Raw genomic sequence first — 18,395 nt, 5'->3', positions numbered from 1 at the left:
AATGTTCTCCCCTGTGATTCGCTAGATGATTCTGGGCCCTATGGACTGTTTCAACATTACTAGTAATCTGATGTCATCTGTGTCCTGTTACAGTAATTAGAAATAATAGGAGCTTCTCACTGAAGGCAATTTGGTCATTATTACTGAAATTCCTCAGCCACAATTTTAGGAAAATTGATGCATTTACAAATATGATAAAAAAAAAACTTTCTAACCTTGCAATCTTCAGATTTAATATATAGATATTCAAAGTACATCCTCTGAAATATTAAAAAGAAAATTCAAAGATGAAGATCTTCAATAATTAAGCTGCTGGATGAAGCTCAGAGGGACCGGTGCAATGTCACTGGGCCCAGGACAACGGTGGATGCTGTTTGATGTCTACACAGCTTTGAAGAGTGGATAAAACAGCAATAAACCCTCATCACAAGATTTGAAATTCTCTGTGGCACTAATGCACTGTAAATATTGATTTGTCTCTCTAGATAACATGCTTTTTAAATAAGTGGAAGAAAGGGTAAATCTAATAATGAATTAGAGCAAATACTAAGCAGACATACACATTTTTAACTGTTAAATATCCTATCCTGCTGCCCATCATCTGGCCCATTGCTTCTCTTCTTTCATTCAGCAAGTGATTTTTACATTTAAGCACTCAAGGCAATGAACAAACCTTTTCCAAGAAGACAGGCATAAGCCGTCAAGGTATTTAATCAAATCTAAAAATAATATGCAGCTACACATGTTCGATTAGAACTTATGGTGCAAACAGCATAATTACTCTTCATGCAAATTTAAGACTGTCTACCCATCTTCAGGGCAATTATACATTTCCTGAAGACACATCTCACCATGGGAAGAACCAAGTTATTAACACACGCCATGGGGATTAAAACCTGTCATCAGGATTATAAAACTGGCCTTCCAATATATGTTGTCCCTTAAAAGTATCTATCAGTATTTGACCGACTCTAATAAATTCCTTGGAAGAAATCTGTAGCTGCCAAGGTAAGAAATAATCTTTGAAAAGTAATGAATGTGGGCTGGAAATGTAGCTCAGTGGTAAAGCGCTTGCCTAGAATGTGTGAGGCCTTAAGTTCCATCCCAGCGTTTGTGGAGGTTGTGGGGGAGGGAGGGTAAAGGTAAGGAAAAAAGAAGAAAGCCACAATGGAGAATATAAAACTGCGTTTTATCACCCTATTATTGACTTTTTGTGACCAAGTAATAAATACAGAATACTATGGTTAGAAGTTGTCTTGGAGATGAATTGATACGTCACCTTTTACAGATAAATAGCTTAAGGGCTAGGTCAAAGGTGACTCTGTTTCAGGGTGTCCTAGTTGCACCTGGCACCCTTGTTAAATGACTCCTTGTCCAATGTAATTTGGATTAGATCACAGTACTTTCCAGGAAGAACAGATGTTATCAATTGACAAGATGCCTACCCTCCACTTGAGATAACAGGTGGTGGCTCATGAAGTTTAAGACACATTTTTATACAGCAGAGGATGGTTTCAATGGTTCCACTGAAGCCTGGACAAATATAAGGAGGCGAAAGTAAGTCAAGGAGGAAAAATATAAATAAGTTTTCAAATGTCATATGGATGTTTCTGGGGAAAAAAGGAGGTTTTCTGAGACATATTAAATTGGTAGCATTAGGATTCTCATTCTGAAACTGACAATATAGCCACCTTGACAAAATCTTTTAAATGTTCTTTGATTACAAATACAAATGGAGAAATCTGAATAAGATCAGTGGCTTCTATCAATATCAATATTGGGGCTGTGATTGAATACTACCATTTCTCAAAATTTTAACATTATAGGAAACATAAAAAAATTCTTGAAATCATTTCTTATAACAGCTTGTAAACATGGGATATTATATTTATTTTAAATTAAAAACAAAAAGTTAAACAGAAATCCCAGATAAGAACGTCATTGTGAAGAGTTGCAGCAGTCTGAATTTCAGCTTGCTTGCTAGCACTGTTTTCTGTACTATTTTTCTCATGGCCAATGCTCAGCCCCACACACAGCAGTGTCTGGAAGCTTTCCCACACTGTTCCCTCAGCAGGTTTCAGCATGGACTCCCCAACACAGACCACTTCTGCTGTCAAGAACCTAAGTTTCCCTCACAGTCATTTCAATGAGCAGTGTGACCTGTGCCCTACAGATGTGCCTCGAATTCATGAGCTCTTGTGTTGCATGTCAGCAGTCATAAGCTGGCAGTCTCAGAAAGGAAGAAGTGAAGAAAGTTTAAAGGAAGAATTGCTCATAAATATATGGCAGGACTAAGGAAAAGGCAGGGACGAATCCCCTGTGTTCACAGAAGGCAAGGGGAGCTGTGGCTTTCCCTGGAGGTTCAAAACTGCCCACAAACCATCGCCAGGGTGGGAGCCCAGTAATGAGAACTGCCTTTCTCCTTCCACTTTCCCTCAGTGCCCTCTGCTGGTATATTTCCTGGCCTGATATAGGCACAGAAGCAGGCCAGAGAGGACAAGGCTGGATGGGCAGTATAAGGGCAGCCTCTGGGGTGCATGAGTCAGAGTAGTTTGGAGGAATCAAAAATAAACCATCCAGCTCAAAGAAGCTAGTTAAATTCTTCTGCTTATTTCTCCCACTGCATTTTGTTTCTACTTTTAATAGCATCAGTCAGTCATTCCACCGGAGGGCTAGTAATTACTCACTATAATGGCCCAGCTTCCCCCACCCCAGCACACACACTACTCTGACAAAGTAGGAACAACATTTTTTTAAGTGACTAAAATACATCAGTCAATTACAAAAAACTTCACCATTGTTAAAGAGCTAGGTGCAGTAGCACACACCTATAGCCTCAGCTATGTGGAAGGCTGAGGAAGAATAGCACCTCTATCTTCAAACAAAGAAAAAAAATCAAGGGTAGAAAACAGTGGGTAAGGTGCAAGAAACAGACCTTTTATTTCTCTTCCTGCTTCCTGGGTAATGGGCAGGGCCTGTCCCTTAGGCAATACGCAAATGACCAATTGGCTTGAAAAACATGTATACACTAGTGAATAATATACATAAGAACCTAGTGTCCCCAAATCCTTTGTCAAGACAGTGACATCTCAGAAGAAAGAGTTATGTCAGAATTGTAAGCACCCGCTCCTTCATCAGGGAACTCTGGCCAGCCAAAAGAAAACAAAGAAAGCAAGATTTCTCAATGATGAGCTTCTCTCTTTTTTCTAGTTTTCCTGTCCCTTTTTTGTTATCTTGTGGTAGGCAAAATGTCTGCTTACTTCAGCTGAAAACTGTTTCTCAAACATTTAAAAAAGAATAATGAACATGGGACTAAGTGTTTGAAAGTCATTCAACCTCAAAAAAAAAAAAAAAAAAAATCCAAGTAAATCCCATTCTAACCATTCAAAAGGGAACAAATATTTGTAACAGAGACCACCATCTGCCCAGTGATTAGGTCCAGACAAGTTAAAAAAAAAAAAAAAAAAAGTTAGTAACAGGAAGATGAATAAGGTAAGAAGAGTCAAAAATACAAAAGATGCCCAGATGCAACTAAACACAACAATTTGTACAACTGGTAATAGACACTTTCTTTGGGAGAGTATTATGGAAATATTGTTCTAGCTTGTTTTTGTACTTTCAGAAAAATACCTTAAAGAACAATGAGGGAATAGAAGTTGAGAGCATGAAACTATAAGCTTGAAAGAAACAAGAGAGAAAGGAAAAGAAAAGGAGAGCAAGTGGACAGAAGCATCTGAGCAGACAAATCTAGCCAAGCTATTTTCCTGAAAAAAAAATGAACAAAACATCTGAGAAAAAAAAAAAAAGAAAAAGAAAAAAAGTTGGAGGTGTTTATGTTATTATTGATCATGCTGATTTTCCTCTTGGGTGTGTTCTGAATGATACATGTGCTGTTCGTCTCTTTCCATAGGACCAAAGATCACTAGGTGCAGTATTAAGATTCATTTGGGTAGACTGAGCATCTTCCTCATTGTTTCATTCTCAGGACCCAGAGTACCTGGAGGAGTACATTCAGTTGATTCTTTTATACACAGTAGTTGTGTTCTATAAAAGTCATGGGAAATACTGAATTAACACTGAGCCATTGATCCTAGGAGGAAGCATGACAGGATTAGGTAGAGTCTCACATCACAACATTGTTGTCAACCAATGAATACGAGGTCTTGTTATGTGGATGTTTCTGTTTAAGGGTAGTTTATTTAATTCATTAAACTCATGGACAGCAAGAATATAACCTATGCCTTAATGAAGCTTATCTAACACATACGTTTTCCCTGTCAGTCATATCACAGGTGAATTGTAATTAGAAACACTAACCATTGCTTTGGTGTAATATGAGGGTCATTTTAACAAGTCAACAACAAAAAACACATAAATGCAAAAAACATGGTGCTTGATAGACCTCAAAAAAGACACTTATTACAGTATGAGAAATGATATAAGAAGGGACTGTCACCTTATTGGACCTCAACTGAGAACAAGCACAGAGGTAGCTCAAATTGTGTGTCACTCTGCACATGTGTGGGAACGAACAAAAAGGCACCTTAATATTACAAATACATTTTAGCAAGTAGGCAAAATCACAAATATGGAATTCACAAAGATTAAGGATCCACTATATTTTCCTCAGTACAAATTTGCTGAATGAATAAAATGACTTACAAATCTTTTTTTTTTTTTTTTAATGACTTACAAATCTTTAAAGAATATTCTACCACTTTCACCAGGTCTCTTTCCAGATACCCTTCCTTGGCAACTGCTGCTGCTCCCCCAACCCCTTCATATGTTATTAGAGAAAGGAGTTGGCTGCTTTATTACTCCTGTATTCTTTAATCCATTATGATTCAGCTTCCTCCCTAGTACTCAACTAATACGTTTTTATTGTTTATTTGTTTGTTTAAACAGGAGCACCACAAACCTCCCCCTCTTTATCAAGTCATGTTTTTGAGCACCATGTCCCCACATTTCTCAGAAGATACAACAGAGACCTGGTCTCTGGGCTCATGTGTTTTCAGTGCCATGGAACAGGCAGCCAGATGATCCAGCCCTTCACAATGTGAGGGTGGTGCTGTAGAAGTACAGAGCACTTAATAACACCCAAGAGAGGCACCTCTTGAAGAGCATTAGCAAAGACTTCCAGATGGAAGCGACAGCTACAAGTTACCCATTATCCTTCACACTGTCCACTGTGTCCCCAGTGTGAGCTTCTGATTACTTGCACATGAGCTCCTCCCTCTAGGCTACCTGTTCCTATCATGGCAATTGCCACATACATCAAAGAGTTTAGCATGCAACTCCTAGAGAACATTGTGCTTAACTGTGCCTTTAATCAGCACATGCTACACCAGGGACAATGTGAGTGAAGGAGATGAAATGTTCAAGTTTGTCTGGTTTTAGTTTTGTTATGGATGCTGATGGTAGTTTCTAGGCCAGTGAGATCGGGAAGAAGAAATAGAACATAAAGTAGAGGAAAAATGGAAGGCTAAAGGCCAGATAAATCCAAGAGAATTAAAGGACCGACAGGAAATTCAGTATGGTTAGAGTGAGGAGTTAAAATGTGATGGGAGAATGATTTAAAAAAAAAAAAAATTGAAACAGCCCTGGGTGATGCAACTCAGGGTCCTGTGAGTTTGAGATCCTCAAACTTTAATGTGTGTACAAACCACCTAATGATCAGTTTCAAGTGTTTCAGTAGGTCTCGAGCAAAGAAGACCTGAAATTTGGAGTTTCAATGTCCCAGTGACATCAGAGTTGCTGGTGTGAGCACCACCCTTGAAACTAAGCAGCCGGGCTATATGTTGAAAAATATTTCTCATTGCAATAAAGAAGTTGAACTTCATACTGCAGGTCATGAGCTTTTATCATTTTTCAGCTTGGCTGACTCCATCCCTCCAGCCTTGGATCTCTCCAACTCATCCTCCAAGAAGCACACACAATACCTTTTTTAACCACAGACTGAAGACGTTCTAAGAATTCTTGGTCTGTTTTGGTCACAGTGCCGTAAGATTAAGCCCTGAAGAATACCTCTATCCCTTTGCTCAGATTCAACTGGAATGCTCTGAAGCAATCAGGAGACCATGGGCTCCCAGGCTTCCCTACATACTTGCCATACCACCCTGCTTCACCTCTCCAAAGACATCCTAGTGAACTCCGCCCTAGGTCCAAAAAAGTCCAACAAGAGAAGTGAAGTCATGTGTGTGCTAATTTTACATTTTACTGGTTGGAACTGGTACATTCTTGTCTATCTCCCTTATTAAATTCTATCTCCAGTCCAGGAAATGACAATTTGAAATGTTTGTCAAAGTGTTATTGTACAAACAAAGGAGATGAATGGGACTTCCATCTATCTCCATCCTTTTCACATTGATTGTCTCAAATATTATAAGAGCAATCTTTTTAGCAAAGAAGAAACAATTACATATATTGGATGGCTCAGGAGACCGAAAAAAAAATTAAAAACAAAAACAACAAAAATTCTGCTGAGAAAGGACAAATTGCTGCTTCCAATGCTGCTGAACTCTCTAGCCAGAAACTCTAACAATGTTTTCTTTTTTTTTTTTACCATTACCTTTGTGCTATTGTATTTCATGAGATAATGACCCCACCGATGAGAATATTTGAGTAAGAGTCATTCTAAAATAATTTTCCATGTACAGTTTTATACATATGTCTGAACAAATCCCTCATATCACTTCCACTTTACCAGTTCAGTTCAACAATCATGTAATTATATATTTAAATTATCAATTTCATCTGACAAGTCATTTATCTTTCAAAAACTGATATTAACTACTGATTTCACTGAAGATATTCTCTAAATGCTCAATACCCTCTCCTTTGACATTTGCCTTCTATATTTTATTAAGGATTCAAGTACTTCACTAACTGCGAGGTTAATTTTTGATAAGTATTATTTTCCCATTCCTTTATTTCTACAACCTTTATTCCATAATACTGTATAAGTGTATTATTCTTCCCTTTTCTAAGTAGCAATTCACTTATTTCATTAGCTGATTTTCTTTTATTTAAGGATCCACATTCAAAATTCCTCTACTTGACTTTGTAATTATTCCAGGAGAATGTTACTCAGCATCGACTCCTTCACAATGGCAAACCTCTTCTTAACTCACAGGTAGTTAATTTCCACTAGAATCTCCACACTTTCTTCTGGCTTTTGTTTGTTTATTTTTTCCAGCGCTTGCCCATTCTAGACAAGTGCTCTACCACTGAGTTACACCCAAAGCTCAAGTCTCTATGCTTTGTTTTGGTCATGAATTCACTTCTCTTTCTTGAACATGAATCTTCATGGCATTACTAACTTTATAAGAAAGTATAAAGTCATTTGTTCAAGACAATTATCTATTGAGTGTCTAGTATGTGCTAGGCACTCTTCTGGTTGCTGGCAGTCAAGAATCCTTCAAGGATTTTAGATTCTGATGAGGAGAGAAGGACGAAGGATAAACAAGAACAGGCTGTCAGAAGGAATGAGTGCTAAGAAGAAAAGTTAAAAGGACTAAAGAATCAGGGGCTGCTGGAAGTTGAAAGAATGCTATTTTATATATTTATTTCATGATAGGAGCATTTTAAAAGCATTCAAATAGCTCATTACCCATTTTTCTGTCTCAAGTATTCTGGTTTCAAATTAATTCCTTACCATAGAGCCATATACATGCTGGCTATTAATAATACCATTTGGCACCAACTGGTTGCTCCAAGGCGGCAATAAGACTTCAGGCTTCTGAAACATATGGCTGCATGTCTGTTCATGTTACCTTTAAAGTGCAGAGATCTTTCATAGCTAATCTAATCCATTCATTCTTCTCCTTAAGGGAAGAGTAGTGGGCAAGTAAATCTATCTGATCATTTATAATAAACTAATTAAGTCTGTAATCACTAACATTTATTGAGCATTTACTATGGTCGTATATGCACTAGGAACTTTAATGTACTCATAAATCCTCAGAACAAGGCTACAAAGAAGGTCATATTACTATTCCCATTTTTTTTAAGTAGAGAAACTCTAGTGTTACAGGAATAAGATAGTCTGGCTAAAGTTAATCTATTAGTAGCTGGTGAAGATAAAATCTAAGCCTCAGTAGACGGGCCACAGAGAAAGAACCCTGGAATTCTAAGAACTTACAGGTGGTTCTTCTGACTGGCTCACAACTTCTTTCACTTTTGTTTTTTACTTTCATGGTCAGTGCACTGCAGCAGTGCTGTAAATGCAGATGAGTTGAACTCACACTGAAATTTAGAGGAAGGAAACGCACTACCCCTCAGTCAATGACTAACCTGTGCTTGAACCACTGTGATCATTCCTCACAGTTAAAGAAACTCAAGAAAAATTAAAAATCAGACAAGTTCCCTCTAGATAAGACTGACAAAGGAAACTTCTACTTTAATCATGATTTGTCATATTATTAAGGAACTTTTATAAGGGAGAGAGGAGTGACACATTGAAGAAAGGGGACTTCATCTGTGTATGTGTAAAACTAAACGCTCCATAATTCATAGCTATGGTAAGAACACTTGACTTGGATTAACAGAAATGTGCTGGGTACCCACAGTCTATATTTTCACACACTATCACTACAATCCTTATTTTCACGCAAAGGATCTTTTCAGTCAAATGATTAGCCAGTTCAGGGTAAGAATGCCATCATATGCTAAGCACTCCGGAAGGGCTCTCTCTTACCTATACACCTCCTATTTAATCTTAACCAAAGTTGGGAAACTAAGGTCAGTATTAAAGATCTCCACTTCTCAGCTACACACTGTGTCCACTCTTTGATCAACACCAATGGTTCCAAATATTCACTAGTCATTAAAGTGATCTGCAAATAATTCATAAAACACTGCCCCTAGGGCTCTCACCCAGATATAATAAAGTTCTGGCCTCGTTGAGGCTCAGGCATTATTTTTCCAAGCTCCCTGGGTGATTCCAATGTGCAGTCAAGACTAGGAATCATGCTCTGGAGAAGAGCACTGCAGGTCACTTCACAGGGGATCTTGATAAGAACACAGATTCTAATTCAGTAGATCCAAGACAGAGCCTCAGATTCTGCATTTCTAACCAGCCACCAAAGCTACACTGGAGTAGCAAGACCCCCAGCAGTGCTGTCCCAATACAGTAGTCACTCTCCACACTGGCTTTAGAATTCAGGTTCTAGCCAGGTGCATGCCTGTAATCCCAGTGACTCGGGAGGCTGAAGCAGGCAGGAGAATCACAAGTTCAAAGACAGTCTCAGCAACTCAGCAAGAACCTAAGCAACCTAACCAGACCCTGTCTTAATATAAAAAATAAAATGGGCTACGGGTGGAGTCAGTGGTAAATCACCACTGGGTTCAGTCCCTAACGGCCCCCCTGCCCAATTCAGGTTCTCACTCTCTGTCACCACATTTTAAGGCTCAACAGCTACATGCGGTAAGTAGCTAGTATATTGTACAAATACACATCTCTTTGAAATGTTTTAAATAAATGTTTTAAATAAAATAATTTTGTAGAAAACTGAACTCAGCTAGACTGTAGTGAGATTAAACAACCACAACTTTATACTCTCAATTTCATTCACTTTTACTCAGAAAGAAAAAGATCTGAGGCATTTTTATTATCGAAAACTTCAACTTGAAAAAAGTTTTATAGAGGAAATAGTGTCTCTACTTATCAAACCTGCATTTCCTAACATCTCATTTGGTATTTTGTGGAATATTTTCTATTTATATTTACATGTTTGGGAAATCATAATACATGTCCACAATTTCCTAAGGAAGTATACAAATATCTGTGTAAGGATTTTTTTAAATTAAAGTACTATATTTGGAACTAGTCCACTGTGACAGCCCAAATCCAAAAGCAAATTTGAAAACAAAATTCCAATAATGATCAAGAAAAATAATAATCCTGTATTAAGTATTTAAGAAAACCAAACGAATGCTTGTCTGCTTTTCAATTGAGGAAATAAAGCACTTTAATATTGATAAAACCTTTGTAATATTTAAGTAGCACTTTTACCACTCTAAAGTCAAGAACTTTTCCCATAACTCTGCAGTCTGACAACCAAGCAAACAAAATTCAACCCAATAATGGTTTCCTAGGCAACAAGCACAGACAGGGCCACTGGAAAAAAATGAAAACAAGAAAAAGCATTTCAGCATTTCCAGTAGACTTAAGAAATGCATTCTAATTGTCCAAATGTCACAAAGACAACAATATTGAAAATCATTTCATTGGAAATGATTCAAAGCAGAATGCCATTTTCATTACAGCAAACAAGGTGTAGAAAAATAGAAAAATTAGAGTCCCTTCCTTTGCTCTGAATTAAGTAGGGACAGTCATCAATCTTATTTGATTTTTAAAAAATTAACTATGTTAGTGCAGATTTCTAATATGCTTCTTTTTTCTCCTGTAAATTTGACCACACACTGACTCAAAATAAGAAGAGAAGTCATCTAGGATACAGGACAGCACAGGATAATATGGCTGGCTGTAATGGTGTGCAATGACAAGTTCATGCATGCTCAGATTTTAATTCAAATGGTAAACCACACATTTCAAAACAAAGATTTAAAACAGAACTGGGCTGGCCATATTCTCACTTGGCTCCAGTTTCCTCATCTATGACAAAAAGGTTTAGATTTATTTAATCTTAAAAAATTGTTTCAGCATTTGATTTTTAGAAATAAAGTATGAAAGGGCTGTTGTTTTTTAATTTGTCTTTTTAGATATATAGGACAGTAGAGTGTATTTTGACATATTATACATACATAGAGTATAACTTATTCTAATTAGGATCCCATTTCTTGTGGTTGTACGTTATGTGGAGTTTCAGTGCTCATGTATTCATACATGATCATAGCAAAGTTATGTTCGATTCATTCTACTGTCTTTTGCTTAGAAATATTGCTAAAAATAAAATACTGTATTCTAAGTCATTCATAAACTTTGTCTTTACAGGATTTAACTGTGACGGTTAACCTTTAGACAGTAACACTGGAAATGTCCTACTACATGGTTAGTAAAAATTCTAAATTTTATACCAGCTTTTGTAACCATGATGGCATTTGTTCTTAAATCTACGTGAGGACCCGTTACCACATTTAACACGAATGTGCTGGATGCCTTTAATCTGTACTTTCATACAATATGCCACCAGAAACCTGTGAACTACTCTATATTTCCACTCAAAGAATCTCTGCAGCCAAACACTTAGTCAATTTAGGAACTTAGGCTGAATTGATCGAGTAATTCAGTCAGAACTACCAATTTAATAGCTGCAGGCAAATATTCCAAGTGTTCTGATAATTCACCTCTCAATAACTGACAAATTAAGGGAATGAATTGCAAAATAGAGTCCAAGAAACAAACTGTTTACTATTTTTTCTTTCTACTATGTATATTCAACAGAGCAACATTAATAAGTTATAATTCATTTCCCAGGCAATCACCTGCCTCTGAACCTCATGAGATCAATGTTAATGCCTGAGTGAATCAACAGCACTACTGGAGGGGCCTAGGGTATGTTGGCTGCACTTGTATATACTTCCCTTTTGTATACATCTTCTCATATAAAAGCTTGTGCAATGCAAGACATGCAAGTTGTAACGGAAGAGGCTGATAATTCACAGCAGTGAATTCCAAGAATTAATGGCATATATGTTGGTAAATGCATTCTTATAAATTAATTTCAATTCAATTACATTCTCATTTTGTTTTTATCTTACTCTCTATATTTATCCTATCTATTTATCTTACTCTCTATACTTATCTCTATATTTATTTTACTTCTCATATTTATGTTGGTAGTTATTACTCAGAACAGGACATTAATATAGTTGGACAGGAAAAGAAAACTTGTACATAATGCAAAATCAGCTCAAAGAAAATTTAAACAATATGAACATTAAAAGGAAGAGTAAATCCTAAGAATCTCGCTTAACTGATAAGATGGAATAAAATTACGTGTATGTCTGCCAGGATTCTGACAAGGCGTATGTTTGGTCAGGAAGGCTGAGAAGAAGGGAAATGTTAGAAGATTGATGTTTTTCCCCATTTCCTATTATCTGCCAGAAGAAAATTCAAAGCTCTGGGAATCTAAAAAATACGCAATAGATAATATACAGATAGGTTAGATAAAAATAAGATTTTCTTCTCACTTGTCTTAGTTTTCAACTCCAATTTATGTCTTCTTATTTCACAATTATTTCCTACTAATTGTTTTGATTTTTATTTCACATATCAACATCTACCAAAAGAGAACACATACATTATTGGTTCTGTACAGCATTAATTGCATATTTAACAAAGGATTACAAGCTTTGGTATGTCAAAATCAGTGGGATACATACAAATGACTTACTTCAGCATGTCAAGAACTTAGTGCACAAAAAAATACATGTTAATTAGAATTAATTTATTCCAAGCAATACTCTACGAGTTATACTTCACACAATTCACAACAGACCAGGAACAAGGAAAAAATATCTAAAAAATTTTAAACCTTTGAAATCTCAGATTTCAAAAACATCTCATACACTCTACAACTATGGTCAAAAATTATCATAACCCAAAGGGAGTATTTTTACAAAAGATTAAACAATGTTTTGACAAACCACATTCTTTTTGTGCTTACATTTCTAAAAAGAGAAAGCTGAAATTCCTATTGGGAAGTAGTAGCATTCAATATCTGTATAAATTAATCATAAGAATCATTAAGAACAAACTGGCGATTTGAAGGATTGGCTCCATGTCAAAACATATCTACTGAATTAAAATACTAAAAAAAAAAAAAAAAACTACATTAAATATTTTGATATGACAGCTAAATCACTAGAAAAGAGCAAACGCAGGGAAAGAATTCTTCCTTCACTTATCACTGTGAAACCTGTGGAGGCAAGTATACCACTTGAAGAGCAGGAATAAATGCCCTGCCAGCTATTCTACAGCAGATTCCTAAAGGAATAAACTGTCAGGACTGGGAAGATAGAATGCCTCAAATCATATCTGTCTTTATAATTCCAAATGTCTACAGGAACACCGCATCAAGAGTAAGGTGAAAATAAAAAAGTCATGATGGAGTGGTAGAACACACAAATTTTTAATAAAATCACAGTCAAATCTATTGGAACATTCTCTTTCCCTTTCTTCTTTACCCAATCCACTCAATGTTTCAATATTGAAAATCTACAGATCTATTTTAAAAATTTCCCCTCTTCCTCCTGCCTTCTTCACTGAATCATCCTAAAATTGTTTCACGCATGACACAATTGGATTACCTATGGTAACCAACTATCCAATTTCTTCAATTAATTCAAAAGTACAATCCATCTGTTTAACACAGGGAATTTCTAGACTGATCTATACCACTGCATGCAAGCAGATTATTAAATTTGCAGGAACTTTTGAAAAATGACTATTAAACAAACTCATTATTAAAAATTAAACTACAGGTGGCACAGGCCTGCAATCCCAGCTACTGGGAAGACAGAGAGAGAATTGCAAGTTTGAGATCAGTCTCAGCAATTTAGCAAGACCCTGTCTCAAAATTTAAAACATAATTAAACAGGGTAAGGGAGTAGCTCTCAGTGGTTCAGCACTTATCTATCATGCACAAGAAACCTGGGTTCAATTCCCATCACCACAAAAAAAAAAAAAAAAAAAAGAATTTTTTTTTTTTTCTTTTCCCAGTTTTATTTTAAAGTTTTACAATTACAACGACAGCAAATCTTTTCTGGGCACAAATAACACTGGTTTATAAAAAAAAAAAAGTTGGGGAGGGGTCACGCAAGTGTGCCATTCTGCTATTAAAAATAAGAAGAAGACAATTGTACAGGTATTTTTCTCCCAGCTCTCGGTGAGACGTTAGGTACTAGTCCTAGACAGGCATATATACATATACACCCATGCACAGACCTAGCTCTAACACTACTTAGCAAGTTCAAAACAGCCGCAGGGTCTTACTGTCCACACGCCACCCCTTTCCCTCCCACCTACAACAACTTATAAAAGAAGTAAAAAGAGGTAGGGAGGTTTTTAAGTGGTTACTGGGCCCAAGTAAAGCCACGTCATATACAGGAGGGACAACAAAAAGACCTCCTAGGACATAATCCATCAATTATGTAGAAAAACCCAATAGTTTCAACAGGGCATACTGAGGCACTTGGCTGACTGACTCCCCCGCTTCCCCCTCCCATTTAACAGGTGACTTTACAAAGTCACAGAGACTCTTCAATGGCCAGTTTCTAGCTGACTGGGAGAAGCACTAGCTTCTCCCAACCGCTGTCATTTGGACCCCCTCCCCTTCCCTAAGACAACAGAGAGGTCACAAGGGCAGATTAACAAAAGTGAGAAGGAAACTGGGCTTGGACCTGCCACTGCTGGCCACTGGGAGGTCTGCCCAGGGAGAGTTTTCTCCACGTTCCTCCTTTGCCACTGGCGGCTGCTACCCCTTTCCTCCCCACCGAGGGTTCCTAAACTCAAAAGGGGTGCCCAAGCTCAAGACTTGGAGATACTCCTACAGCCCCCATCCCTGGCTGCCTCTGGGCTAACCAGATCAAACCGCCTGGCTGTTCTCTCCACCCCCATCTGTCTTCAGCAGACAAACCACCGGACACACACCCACTCGAATCTCTACACCCTAAGATTACTAGCAAATCAACAGAACACAACATGAGCACGTCCTCATCACCTCCCGGACGGGATCTGTGGCTGTGGTCCTTGGAAGTTATTCGCCAATTTCTAAGGAATCCACATTGTCTCTTATAAAGTCAGAATAGAATGGGGTGAAGGGTTGCAGATGAGGATGGAGACAGCTGAAAGGAGAAAAGTATTTACAGGAAAAAGAGGAAGGAGAGTCCATAGGAAAGCCTCCACTGTCACTTCTTCTTGCCGACCCTCTTGGCACTGGACTTGGCTTTGAGCTTCACTGGCTTGGCCTTCTTGGGCTTGGATGCCTTGACGGGCTTGGTTTTGACCACCTTGGGAGTTCTGGTTTTATTGGGCATGGCAGCGGCTTCTACTTGGCCTTCTTGACTGGGGGGGCTTTGGGCTTCTTGCTTGAGGCTTTGGTGGCAGACTTCTTGGGCTTGGTGGCTTTCTTTGGCGTGGCCACCTTCTTGACTTCCTTCTTGGTCTTCTTGAAGGCCACTGACCTCTTGGGCTTGTCCCTCTTGGCCAGACAGAAGCAGCCAGAGGCACCCACCCCTTTGGTTTGCTTGAGGACACCGGTGGTCACCAGGCATTTGATGGACAACTTGATCTGGAAGTCAGCAATTTCACCCACCTTATAGTGACACTTGACATACTTCTGGATGGACTGGCGAGAAGAGCCAGCGCAGTTCTTCTCAGCCTGGATGGCGGCCACGATCATGTCTGAATACCTGGGGTGGTCTGTGGACTTCTTGGAGACACTGGCCTGCTTGGGTTTGGCCGCAGGAGTGGACGTGGAGTTCTCTGTCATGGTGGCCCGCTGGGTACTGCCATGGAAGACGCCTTCCAAAGGAGCAGCCCTGGTCGGAGGCTGGGCAAAGCCTGAGTTGGGGTCTGCTCTCGGGTCCCTGACCAGCAGGCCAGTCCTGAGTCCTGCTGTCAAGGGCATGGGCGAGGGGTCGCAGGAGGGCTAGCGGGGCCGGCTCTACATGACCCGGCCACACCTGTGTGCGCTCAGCATGGGCACCCGGCTGAGGCTCCGCCTCCGCCTCCACCTCCTCTGCCTCCCTTTTCCCAGCTCCACGTCTGACACTCCAATAAGATTTAAAAAAAAAAAAAAAAAAAAACTATATAGATTTCCACCTAAATTATGTTAAAATGATACTCTAAAATCTTCACTAGTTATTTTACTATATTCTACTATAATTATTATGGTTTGGATATGCAGTGTCCCACAAAAGCTCCTGTTAATGCAAGAATATTCAAAGGTGAAATGAATATTTATGAGAGGATAATCCATTCTAGTTTAGATACACTGAGTGGTAACTATAAGCTGATGGGGTATGCTTGGAAGAGGTAGGTCACTGGAGGTGTGCCACACCCATCCCTTCCTTTGCCACACCCATCCTCCATGGTGTTCTGCCTTATCTTGGGCCCAGCGTACTGGAGGTAGGCCATCTATGGACAGAGACCTCTGTAATCATGAGCCCCAATCAATTTTTTCCTCCTCTACGTTGTTCTTGTCAGGTATTTTAGTTACAGTGGCATGAAACCTAACCAAAACAATAATCTTTGTTCTTGATGCATCTACAGCATCTTTACAGGAGAAATACAATGTAATAGTGTGCTCCCAAGCATTTCTTCTCCATTCTGAATTTAGTGACATCACCTTGGTAGCTTGAAAATAGCCATGATAAGCATATTTGGTCATGGAAATGGCCAAATGCTATCAACCAGGTCATTGTTAATTTCAAAGTGATACTTGTGAAACATTTACCAGCACACTAGTGGATCGAGAAAACCCAAATTCTATATGCTCCTGGAATCATAGTATAAGATGCTATGGAACTACTAAATAGCAAATTTATGAAACCAAGAAATGTCTACCAGAGAAACTATTACCTGGGAAGTGGCCTAACTGATAAGAAAGGTCATTCAAGTAGGCAATGAAGACAGAGAAGTTTTAGCAGGCAGAGGGAAACTAGGCAATTACAGTCAAATAGGAAAGATACACAGACAAAAAACTCACAAAGGTCTCAGGTGCCAGTTAGGGATAGAAATAGATAATGTTCAAAAGACAGACCCAAGCTAATTCTCCCAAAGAAAAACACTGGAAATCTACTGATGGTTTGAAAGCACTAAGATACAAGGAAGCAATGTGAATTATTAATCTCTCTTGACTAAGATAAAAAATGAGATGAAAGATCATCCATGACAAGATGCAGAAAGACTGACCAGGAGGCAGGCAGGGACTCCAAATTTTCCTGAAAAAAACTGCACTGTTATTGATTTTTGAAGTGCTATGAACTAAACCCAAGACATTGCACATACTAGGCAAGTCTAGCATAAACTTGTGTGAGTATGTAGCAACAAAGCATTCAGAGTTATTTACATGCATGTGCAATCTACTAATATAAACATTATTAAAACATACATGGAATGGGAAATTTTAAAATTAGAAAATAAAGAAATATGTAAATTTGTAATATTTTCCCCAAAACTTCAGTTGTTCTCCATTCCACCTCAGAGACCACTGGTGAGGACATCTTTGAGAGATGAAACACAGAATGTAAAATGAACAGGAATTGATGAGGATTACATGGAGTTGGTGTCAAACTCTCAGGGGAAAGGAAACCAGGAAAAAGTTTTTCAAAACATGGCAATCCTGCCTATGCCCATGTTCACTCACAGTTTAACCACTGATGACATCACAATAGTCTGGAAATTTTTTCTGGCACTCAATTTCACCAGGGGCAAAGGCAGAATGTTAAGCTCATTAATTGAGATGCCATTTCTTCTTCAATATTTGTGTGAATTAAAAAAAAAAAAATCACAGTGGCAATTCTTGTGTTCTGACATTCTACTAGAGCCCAACAGAACTACCCATCAGTGCTTCTCATCAAATGCAAATATAGTGCCCACAGAAAGACACTATTCTTTTCTTTACTTAAAAACTACATCAGTCCAAAAACAAAATAGTTAACAAGTTTCTCTTTATAAAAATAGTACAGTTAGTAAGCAAAAGATAGAACATCATGATGTTAAAAACACATAAAATAAAGGATCCACATAATAAAGACCAATGGCTGCTCACAAAATAATAATTTAAAAAAACAGGCTTTGTGTGCCTCCTGAAAGAACCATACAACCCTACCTAGAGACATTACTTTAGAAAAAATTCAAATTGATCTAAATTGATCAAATTGATCAAGCCAAGGATGGGTGTTTAAGAAACACAGAGGATATAAGAACATGGCAGGGTTAAGGATGCAGCTAAGTCAGTATTAGAGGGTGTGCTTAGCATGCAAAAAGCCCTGGTTTCAACACCTAATACTAGAGACAGGGGCTGGGGTGGGGGAGGGGGAAGAATCATGGTAGGCACTACAGGATGGGTTCAGCAAAAATCAGACAGGATAAAACAATACAGTGGGAGCCAGGGATGGGGATAAAATTTCAATGAAGAAAATGCAAAAAGCAATAAAATTTCTCTCTTCTCATATATACACAGACAGACACACGCCGACATGTGGGCACCATGTGAGAGAGACGTAGAGAAGGAAGAAATTATAGAATAAAAGAAACTTAAGAGACATATCAACAAACACAAAGTCAAATACGAAACCACAATAATGGGCTGAGGTTGTAGTTCAGTGGTAGAGCACTTGCCTAGCACATGTGAGGCACTGGCTTCAATTCTCAACACCACATATAAATAAATGATTAAAATAAAGGTCTATCAACATCTAAGAAT

At 38.2% G+C, this 18,395-nt stretch overlaps 1 protein-coding gene and 1 pseudogene across 33 annotated transcripts in view; both read right to left on the bottom strand.

Annotated features, from left to right (window-relative positions):
• Positions 1-16,015, bottom strand: part of LOC306642159 (histone H1.0-like) — a 34,251-nt pseudogene extending 18,236 nt beyond the window's left edge. The window contains exon 1 of the transcript XR_013766835.1: positions 11,458-16,015. The product of XR_013766835.1 is annotated as a histone H1.0-like (transcript). The remainder of the gene's footprint in view (positions 1-11,457) is intronic.
• The window catches only part of PARD3 (par-3 family cell polarity regulator), a 685,332-nt gene that overhangs the window by 378,660 nt on the left and 288,277 nt on the right, over positions 1-18,395 (bottom strand). The gene's annotated exons all lie outside the window — the stretch shown is intronic.

Source organism: Sciurus vulgaris (assembly GCF_902686455.1).
Source record: "Sciurus vulgaris genome assembly, chromosome: 12".
Lineage (NCBI taxonomy): Eukaryota > Metazoa > Chordata > Mammalia > Rodentia > Sciuridae > Sciurus > Sciurus vulgaris.
This window is presented reverse-complemented; position numbering and strand designations above follow the sequence as displayed.